At 39.8% G+C, this 11159-nt stretch overlaps 1 pseudogene; it reads right to left on the reverse strand.

The window, feature by feature from the left end:
• Window positions 1–37: 37 nt before the first annotated feature.
• LOC149289531 (heterogeneous nuclear ribonucleoprotein M-like) lies at window positions 38–10849 on the reverse strand (annotated as a pseudogene).
• Window positions 10850–11159: the final 310 nt, after the last annotated feature.

An 11159-nucleotide genomic window follows, 5' to 3' on the forward strand; every position in this document is an offset into this window, starting at 1 on the left:
CCTCACATTTAATAAAATTAACGATTTTAAGGCCATACTAAGCATTTCTATCCATCCTGACATCAATTTCTCTTCCGCCAAGTTTAGTTCCATTCATCATGCGGCACGCCCTCTCAGCTACTTCTGGGCTTTCAAACTTTACTACACCACAGCCCTTTGATTTTCCATTTTCCATCTTTATATCTGCATACACCACATGACCTGAAAAGATATACAAGTTACATTAGACACCTGGGCTACAACTAAAACTACTGTGTATTTGATTAATTCAGTCACCTTAGGATGTACATGCGGCCTATTAGGACATACAGGTAAGTCCAGAAAATGCAGCTGAGACATCTCCCTGTCGCTATACAGTAAATCTGGCTGAACTCTACTTCTGCTGACAGATCGTTGTGTAACGGCAATCACGGCAAGTGCCAGCATACAGTCATTCAAGGAATGCCGACATCCACCAGAATATCACTTGAGGACTGGAGAGTTGGAGCAGGATTTTTCTAGGCCCTGCTGGCTAATGACAATTATAGCAGCTAGCAATACATAGCTATGGTTCACAATGTGATCAGCACAAAACATCAGGAGAAAGAAAAGGAAAGTTTCTCCCCCCTTTAATAAAAAATACAAGTCTGGCATAACAAATGTAGCAGAGGTCCCCAAAGGGGATTTCATGCCATATTGCATAGTGTCATTTTGTTTTTCTTACAAAGTGCCACCTTAACCCTTCCACTGTAAGTTAAAAAAAAAAAAATGTAATACATATCTAGGTGGGGTTCAGTTGTGGCACTTCCAGTATAGCAGAAGCAAATTTAGTGATTTTGTTTTTATATCAGCAATGTTTTATTATTTCTATGATTTTAAAAACTCTCCTGAACAAAGTGTATAATTTGCTTGGGCTCATCAGATATACAAAAAGGGGAACCATGGTTTAACATATGTTGAATGACAAACAAATTTTGGTTATGAAAACCCTTGGTTTTATTTTCAGGTGGGCCTATCATACAGTCAAAGGCCAGATAAAGAAGCATTTGTCCCTAGCAGTGAAGTAAATGGTAAAAGGAGTCTGGAGCTGTCAGCTTCTACTAACGAGAGTAAGCTATCCTGCAAACCTCCCTTACATAATGGGAAAAATGTACATTAGATCAAAATATGAACACACACACACACACACACCAAAATGGAGGCCACAACAAGATTTCACAGATAAAACCAAACAACTGAAGGGTGTGTGATATATATAAGCTGCTAACTTACCACAGTCATTAAATTTGTCCTTCAACATTTTCCATGTGCAATCAAAAGACAACTGTTGAATAGAAGACAAAAATTCACAGAAATCCAGGACAAAGGTCATAAATATTGACAAACTAAATGTTGACCATGAAACTTTTTTAAGACTATAGAATCTTGTGTGACATGCAATCTTGTGTTGCAGGTCATTAATGCTTTATATTTTGGTTCTCAACAGATCCCTATAATAAGGCGGCCATAGTTCAACAGAAACAAATACAATGGCAGGAAGAGACTTACATTTCTCACAAAGATTTGACATCCTTTGCGGGGTGCTGCAGCTGGACGATTACCTCCTGTGCCTCCGAATGAGCTTCCAAAGTTATTCCCAAACTTGCTTTGGTCAACATCCATTGGTCTATCAAAGCTTGAGCCCATTCCCAGTCCCATGCTGGTACTCATTCCTAACCCAGTGCCCATTCTGTCCAAAGAGCTGGACCCAATACGGTCTAAACCAACTCTGCCCAGTGAGCTGGCACTTAAACGGTCTACTGGTGGCAATCTATCCATAATGGGGCCCATACGATCTAACCCTGATCCCATTCTGTCCATTGATGAGGAACCCATTCGGTCTATTCCAACCCTGTCCATACCAGAGCCAATGCGATCCAAATTGGATCCCATTCTATCTATGCCTGAGCTAACCCTGTCCATACCAGAGCCCATTCGGTCTACTCCATAGCCCATACCTGTGCTCATCCTGTCTAAACTGGAAGCTACAATTCTATCAATGCTGGAGGAGATGTCCATTCCCAAAGAGCCCATTCCTGAACCCATTCCAGACCCAATCCTGTCTGCACTAGGGCCCATCCTATCCATGACCAGTCCCATTCGATCAATGTCTGATCCCACTCTGTCAACACTTCTCCCAATGGCAGAGCTCATTCGGTCAATACTGGCACCAAGGTTGCTGGCTCCAGAGCCTAAAAGTAAGTTGACAGGTGTCAAGGTATAAGAATTGAGCACTGCAAGTGAAGATTAGTATTTACTAGCGACTAGTAACACAAGACACTTACTCAATCCTCTTTCAAGTGGATCATTGTAGCCTCTAGACAGGGAACCCAGTTCACCCCTGTCAAAACCAGCTGCTAAACCACGGTCGATATCTGGAACGAAAACATTTCAATATGAGAGATATGCCATGTAAGCCAAACTTGAACACTTAAATAATGCACTTAAATGGGTGCCTCCAGAAAAAGCTATTTAACTAGAATGACCATTGATGCTGACAAACTGGAGTCCTTACCAGTACTCATCCTGCCAAGGCCCATCCCAGATCCATATCTACTCAGGCTCCCTAGATTGCCATTTCCACCAATAGGTGGCCCATCAATACCTAGAAGGGGATAAGGGATATCAATTTTAAAATATATAAAAGCATATTATGTCTTAATTTATGGCACATTTTGTAATCATGTTGCCGTGTTTTCACCTTGTATGTGTACCGAGATTGACTCACCATCTAGTCTAATCATTAGTTCCCTATCGTCTTTACCTCAATTGTGTATGCCATTTTGAACATGTGGCGAGATTATTCTGGTGCACTTATAGCCGACTTTCGCTATGAGGAAGGCAGCATGGCCTACCGGAGATGTCCCGGAAGACTCCCTGGGTTTGCAGGATCCAGTCCATGGCTTTCATGAAAACTACATCAGACACAGGTGCCGGAACCTGACAGACTTGTGGTGAGAGGAAGTTCCTCTGTGCTCGCATGGTAAGGAAAGGCCATGAAGAGCTGAGCCAAGTGTGTACTGTCTGAGGAAGATTCCCAGAGCCATGCAAAGGGAGTAGGCTTTATTTTTAGGATTTTGTTATGGTGATACTTTGTGTTTAGTGCAAATAAATCACATATTGCTGCAAATCCGTGTTAATGAGCATTATTGCCCTTGAGGAACGTGCTTAAGACCCTTCAAGTGACATTTATGGCCCTCATGCTACAGTGTTTGGTGATTTTGTGTGTATCTATTGTCAAAGAAACAAACTCGGGTCCTTAAGGGTTTAATATTCCTACTGTGCCAAATCTACACATTCTATGTATTAAAACTCAACCAATCCATAATATATAGAAAACAATGCATGTAATTCACATTACAGTAGAATATGTAGAACCATTAGTCTTACCCATTTTGTTCATCCCATACCCCATGGAATCCATTCCTACAACAGAAAAATACACCATAAATACAAACTAGACAGTTTATGTAGGCAACCCTGTGGAGAGGAATACACCATCAATTTAAGGTGGGAACAGTGGGCTCCTATCTCAGAATAGAAGAGTGCAATATAGACACACATATATAATATATTATACACACACACCGTGTTAAAGGCTTGAATAAGGATGAATACAGAACCTGAAAATTCTTGCCTTTACTGCAAGCAGTCTAGTAAAATTTGAGATTAACTACAATAACCAAGGATCTTTTCTCCACACGAGAAAGGTGTGCATGCAAGACAGATCTGCACAGTTTGCTACAAGGGTTCATCAAACAAAATGTCTTCCCAGTCTCTGCCAGGTGTTAACCCAATACTTACCTCCAGGACCTCCTATGTTTGAACTTCTCAAATGGTTGGCATCTATTGGCTGGCCTCCAGGTCCTAGCCCCATTCCAATGCCTCCAAGACCATCTGTAACAAAATCAAAACAATGTACTAAAGAAAACCTAATTAGCTTCATGCCCCAAACTAGAGGATGCTGGAAAGGTATTTGGAGCCAGCACTGGGTTAACCAGGTTCGTATTTACTCGTAAAGAATATTGGAATGACCAATACAGAGTATGGTGCACGCCGCTACATTCAAATGCTAGTTACACTTACGTGGAAGTTGAGGAGGGCGATCGGCAGAGAAGTGGTCTCCTTTAGGCATAGCTTTATCATCCTAAGAGGAGGAGGAGAAAAAACCCTGAAAACTTGTCAGCATAGGTTACTAACATTACACATTAAAGGAGAACTCCACTAAGTGCTAGTTTTTGGATAATGTTTCAAGTAGCTGCATCTTAGCCATTTGTATGTGTTCTAGAATGAATGTGTAAAATCTATCCTTGTGATTTTACTCATACAAGTATAGTATTTCTATGGTTAGTTTTTATCATCTAGCAAATTAAGTTACATTTCAAACAATTCATTTTCTAGATGTAGTGTTTATATGTTGAAATGTTTTTTTGTTGGTCAGAGTTGCAAACCACATTAAGTTGCCAAGAGCCAGATAGAGGTAGAATGTACAAATATTTAAAAGTTTCAACTCAAAGCAATTACAATATGCCTACAAAAATATTGTTGTATACTTGACAGGAAGTCAATTACATATATGTTTTAGTCCGTGCCTTACATCTTACGTTACTGTTTCATATACAAAAACCAGTTTAAAACTGATTGGAGGGCAGAGAGAAGGAACATGGTACCTCGATACTGCCATTACATTTGCAAAATGCATAAACATTTTTTAAAAAAACATCCGACTACAAATCCAGTAAGCCTATGGGCAACTTATGAATATTAAATAAGCCACACTGTAGCACATTGAGTCATTGATCTGAGTAACATCAGGAAACAGTCTAAAAGATTAATCTGTAGCTTCAGTATTCTGGAAATAGAATGGCATAACACAAAAAGGCTGGTTAATGATCATGGTCTACCCCCCCCCCCCCATTTGAGGCAGGAGAGGGGGGGGGGGAAGGAAAAAAAAAAAAAAAAAAAAGCCCTTACCATTTTCACCATCATAGGCCTGTCAAACAGCAGCTGAGCATTAAACATTGCTTAAGCATCACTAGTCAAGGAAATGTAAAGTTAATTTTGTATTCAGAAATACCACTTAACCATTTTGCATTTAACTAAAAAACATGTTTACTTATGTATTAACGCAAGATGAGTTTGTTTACCCTTTATGGAACAAAAAAAAAAAGTCTGTATAGTCAGATTTTTTTCCCCCCTCTAGAATCAAAATGGGCCCAACAGTTACAGAACCTGAAGGACTGTTCAGTGGTAAAGGATACAAATAGCTTGCACAGCCTCAATTGGCTGCTCATAGGTGACTGTGCCAATTCCTCTGCTCTTTCCATCCTTGTCTTCCAATACATCTGCACGCACAACAGTACCAGCTATGCCAAATACCTCCTTGAGTTTCTTCCAGCCAACACTGTAATCAAGCTAGAAGATAGAGTGTATCAATGTAAAAGTGTTGTGCACATTTTAACAGTTGTGAGATACATTCATTTGTTCATACCATAGGGTCATATAAGTATGTTTCTAGGAGAATCAAGTTTGTAAATGGAGGGGGGGTTTTACCTCAATGATACATTAATACCTGATAAATTAAGTCGTAGCTACTGACTTTGCTGTGATGCAAGTAGTTTCTCTTGTAAAATGTAGAAGAGCCTTAAATTCAGCGTAACCGCATTGTCAGACGCCTTGTGCTGTGATTTCAATATTACTCTGGACCTCAACAGAAGCAATGCATAAAAAAACAGACCCCTCCAATATTAAAAGTAGGTTTTGTGTTCATGTGTGAAAAGTGCTTTATGTAGAATGGTGGAACGCTAATGTAATTTACTGCCAGTCGCAAGGGGCACAACTTAAATTATGCTTTTTTTTTTTTACTTTCACCCTCAATACATAACATCGTTTAACACTTACATTGGCTACAAACACCGTGCTACCAAGTCTTCCTGACTGTAAGGCATGGATAACATCTCCAGGAATGTTTGGGTTATTAAGGATACTGGGTGGTATGTTCATGTTGGCTCTAGATGGTCCAGGCCCCATGCCCATAGGGCCAGGTCCACCCATTCCCATGGGAGCAGGCATTCCCATGGGACCCGGTCCCCCCATACCCATGGGACCTGGACCCCCCATACCCATGGGACCCGGACCCCCCATACCCATGGGACCTGGACCAAAGACACCTTGTGCTGCTCTTCTTGAACGTTCCCCATGTGGATCCTAGAGGAAATTATGGAAAACCGTTAATCACTCATGACAATCTTTGCTTATATTTTTCATAGCAAAATTTGCAAGTGGTACTAACAGGTACAAGTCTACCATGTTAAATGGATCTTATCACCTAGAACTGACTCCATCGTTCAGAGCTATGCTTCTCACAAAATGAGTACTGGAGTACTTCGTAGTAATACAGTTCTATTGAACAATGAAGTACTGCAGGCCTAACACTGAAGAGTTTTGGTATAGATGAGGTAATTGAACTGAACACCATTACAACTAAAAAAAAAAACTCTTACCAGAGTAAAATGTCAGTGAAATCACTTGTGTAGACAAGTCCAGATTTTTATTTTTATATTTCTTTGAATAGGAAAAAATTGGGCATGGAAGTTAATACTCTTTATGCCAAATAACCATTAAAGATTTTGCCAACAGTATTTTAAGAAGGGAGGATATGTCTTCATCAATAAAAACAAAAACATACCTCTCTGATTTTCAAGGGTCTCCCATTCATAACATGCTTGTTGAGTACTTGCACAGCTTTCTTCATACTCTCCTCCAGCTTAAACTCAACAGCACTTATTAAGAAAATGTCATTATTAGTAAAGGATTTGGTAAAAAAATTAACACAAAACAAGGTAAAAATAGGATACTTACGCGCACCCCTGAGCAGGAGACATGCACAGGAAATGGAATAAAAGGAAAAACAATGTTAGAACAGTTCTATTAATATAGCACAAAATATATTGATGGTAGTCAGAATGAGGGGAACAGTCCATTATTTCCACTACTCACTTCAAACATTACAGCCACAACAGGATTTAGGTACGACAAGTGCTATGAAAGATTAAACTTTTCAAATTAACATGTAGAAAAACCCCAAGAAACAACAGGCTACTCTTAATATATAATACTAACATACCAGGAGAAAGTAAAAGGCCATATAAAAAAAACCATTGGCAGATTTTGAACTAAATCACAAGTGTTGGAAGCTCATCGTTTCTGCTCTCTGCACAAGTCACAATTGAGGAGGACTTGAATTAAACTTGGCCACAGCAAGAACAGAATATAAGATAACAGACAAAACTCATCACGTATATGTTTTTGCTCCATGTGAATTCCAGAACAAGGCAACTGCAACCAACTAAAATTCCTTGAAATCTTGCAAAACAAGTGTTCCAAAGACTCCCACCCAGACATTTACAAAAATAAAATAAAATCTAGTCACAACCCAGTCTACCCAAATAGACGGCGCCCCATTTGTACCACGTGAAGTCATAATTCCGTAGAAAGGGGATCTCTCAGTGACTTACCCTTGACTTTCCTTCATCGTCCATTAAGAGCTCCACGTATGTTACCTCACCAACTACAAATCAGATTCCAGACGACACATACCATGGGAGAAAAGCCAAGAAAACAATGGGAATTTAGAACAAGTCAACAACAACCTTGAGCATGAGCCTTTGAGAAAGCCCGGAGACTTCACTACACCAACAAGAAGGTTTTAAAAGTGTGCAGTCAAGCTGAGAAATATGTTTTGGTTCACGATTGTTGAAATGTATCAATTCCTATTCATAACGCCTTTAAACCCAGCTGGAATAATAGAAACTCTCTCATATATATATATTGACCACTGTAGAACACCATTTCCGGTATAGATCAAAAATCAAAGAGACATCAAATTTCTTCCTTCAGTACAGGGGTAATTATTGCAGTTGCAATGAGGTAGACACACACTAGGGGGGAGGGGGGGGGGACAAACATTACAACTATCTGCGTGGGTAGGCAGGTTTGCACAGCAGAAATAATCAGCAAAAAGCAGCCTTGTCTGCATGGCACGGCAGTCCAAATTAAATTAGAACAAGTACTGAAGGCATGTGACCGCTTTTAAAGGGGCACTTTTGTGTGGGTGTTTCAAGCAGAGTAGTTTTTACAGCAAAAATAACTACACTCTTCTACTTGGTAGCTATTTGCTTTCACCCTCACCATGCCCATGTGACTGCAGAAATATTATACAAAAAGTTCATTGCAGACTTGTATCGCATTAATGTGCTGTGAAGTGGTTTCTACCAGATAGCATTGTAGTTTAGCTGCAGCTACTGTGTTGCTCATCCATCCGTGTGCTTAAGGCAAGCTATGTACCATGTGGATTCCAGTACCAGCAGTCAGTTGTACCAGGGTTATATCGAACATTAAGACAAAAATACATCTTATCAGTGAGAAGAAAGGCTTCAGTTTAATAAATTAGAACAATGTGAAGAATAAATAGCAACTCCATACTTATGACAAACTACCATAGCAAATTTGGCATCATGTAAGTCAGGCAGTTTTATGCCTTATGTACAAGCTGCGTACACTCTCCAAGTGCCAAAATACACAAAGTAACACCAGATGTTGACATAAACCCCAAGTATTAGTCCATACACAAGTAAAAGAAAATACCAAAAAATATAAAAAATGAATTAACGCCAAAAAGGCAGTTTTAAAAAAAATTTGCACTGCACACTTTTAAACTTGGTCCTGCCAACAAAATCCAGATATTTTTTTTTTAAAGAACCAAGGCATAGACAGATCCTAACAGGACTACACACACAGCCTGTGAGAACCAGTCTGGACAGATATACAATTACATACTTAAGGAAGTAAAATTTAAACTGACTAAACAGCCATTTGCAACTGAAAGTCAGCTGTGGATATGTGTTATACATATGAAAAAAACAGCATCATGCTCTGTCTGTAAAGCGGTTGTGGCAGCCTCAGACAGAACAGCGATAAACTGCAGACCTGGATCGCTCTAAGGTGAGACACCTACCCATTTTAATGACACATTGTGTAATATATTATAGATACAACAATTATCTATACACAGAGCCTGGCCTTGACCACACAAATCAAAATTAGTTACATTCAGCTTTAGCACACTAACTGCCCAATCACATTTACTATACGTCGGGCTAGTTTTTACTGATGAAATCCCACATTTTCTACCGATAAATAAGCCCTCGGGCAACGACCAGCCTCTCTCCGCTGTAGTGCTACATTAAGCACATTATATTTTAAACAAGTGCCTTTAATTTTTGTAGCTTTTTTAATCTTACAAAAACAAGAATTGTTCAGGCTGGAAAGGTTAATCATATCTGTGGCACCATGAGCACAACATATAAACTCTACAACAAGCAGAAGACATAAAAGACTCAAGTAATGAGCCAACAGGAACCCTGAATACTTCTGGCATACCAGGGGTCCAGAACACAGATATATAGTTCTGTGCCAAACAACCACCTGTGACTTTTGCATTGTATAAAACATTCAACTGGCAGATGGCGAACTTGGAGCACTAGGTGTGAAGAAGAAAATAGAGAACACAACCAAACTAAGAGGGCTACATTCTGACCACGATGAAGACAAAACTAACAATTTATCAATTAAAATAATCAGCAGGTGATGTACCCGTTACTAGGAGCTTACACTTGAAATCCTAAACCAAATACACAACCGCAACATTGCAGAAGTACCGCACTGAGGCCGATAACCAGCCCAAGTATTTAACTCGCCAAATGCAGAAAACCAGAGGGCAAAGTACCAAATGAAATCAAAACATGTCTCAAAAACATAACGTGCCTAGGAGAAGGGGAGAGTGAAGACAGCAGACGTCAAAGTCTGCTTGACAACCATTACCTTTTTCCTTAACAAGGTCTTTAAGAGCCTGCCACTTAACATCAAATGGAATATTAGAGATGAAAGCTCGGAAACGCTTTTGTGGGTTATAAGGCTCAAATCTGTTAGTTTTCTTAGCAACTTTGTCCTTGCGCTTATCATTTTGTTGAGCCTGCCCAGAGTCACTGAAAAGGGGGAAAACAAATATAAGTAAAAATCATCCATGAACATGAGTGGTGCCAAAATGAAACACTTGATGTCAATAACTATACTATAAAACCTAGTAGTTACCTTTTTGGTAAAAATAGAGGAAACTACATAGTTCATTAAGAAGCATTATATAAGATACAAAATCAGGTGAACACAGTGGCCATATTTAATATTAATTTAATCATGAAAGAGGCCCCAATTTAAAGCTTTAAATTATGGCTCCGAGTAAAAAAAACAAAAAAAAACCGCACTTGCAGAGAAAGGTGCAGAATCTCCACTGCGGCACAAAGTATACTTTTAAGTATCCGATACCTTATCATTGATTAACAGCAGGTAACATGCACTTAGTACAGGTAGTAGTCATTTAGCCTATAACATACAGACATAACATAACTATCCTATGCTTATCAACGCAGACTGGGATAATAATTTGGCGGCAAGAAAATTACCACACGACCGGCTAGTAGTGTATGGCATGCCCTATGTCAATTCCACGAACACATGGGGAAAAAATGAGCCATAAAAGGGAAGTGATTGAGCAGCAGCATACAAAAGCAGCATACACTATATACCCGCGTCCTACGGCCTACTGCCACCAACACTCTACTATGGGGCATATTCCATCTCCTCACCCTGACGCTTGCGTTTCCTTGTTGTCCTCAACCGCGCCGTTGCTCCCGGTTGTACCTCCGGGGGAAACCTCCTCTTTCTTGGGGAGGTTTCGCTGGATTTTCACTTTAATCAAAGCGCTAGACGCCATCTTAATATCAAGTAGAAGCTTTGTGTAAAATGGAGCCAGGCAGGACGTAAGGAAGAACAATATATAACGTTCCGATGCACGATGGGTAGCGACGCAATAGCTAGGGGCGTACAAAGACCAGTTAGCCCATCTCCTTACCCGTGGCGGCCATCATTGAACTGGTCAAATGCCCACACTTGCTCTGCGGTGGCTAGACAAAGGTTGTCCCTAGTGTGCTGCAGGCCCTCCCATTGCCAACAGCATCACGTATATATACATACATACATAAATAAAATAGAACATATTAGTTATGTACTATGGTTATGTAATA

Source organism: Sceloporus occidentalis, unplaced genomic scaffold (assembly GCF_023333645.1).
Source record: "Sceloporus occidentalis isolate IW3139 unplaced genomic scaffold, rSceOcc1.0.p SCAF_45, whole genome shotgun sequence".
NCBI lineage: Eukaryota > Metazoa > Chordata > Lepidosauria > Squamata > Phrynosomatidae > Sceloporus > Sceloporus occidentalis.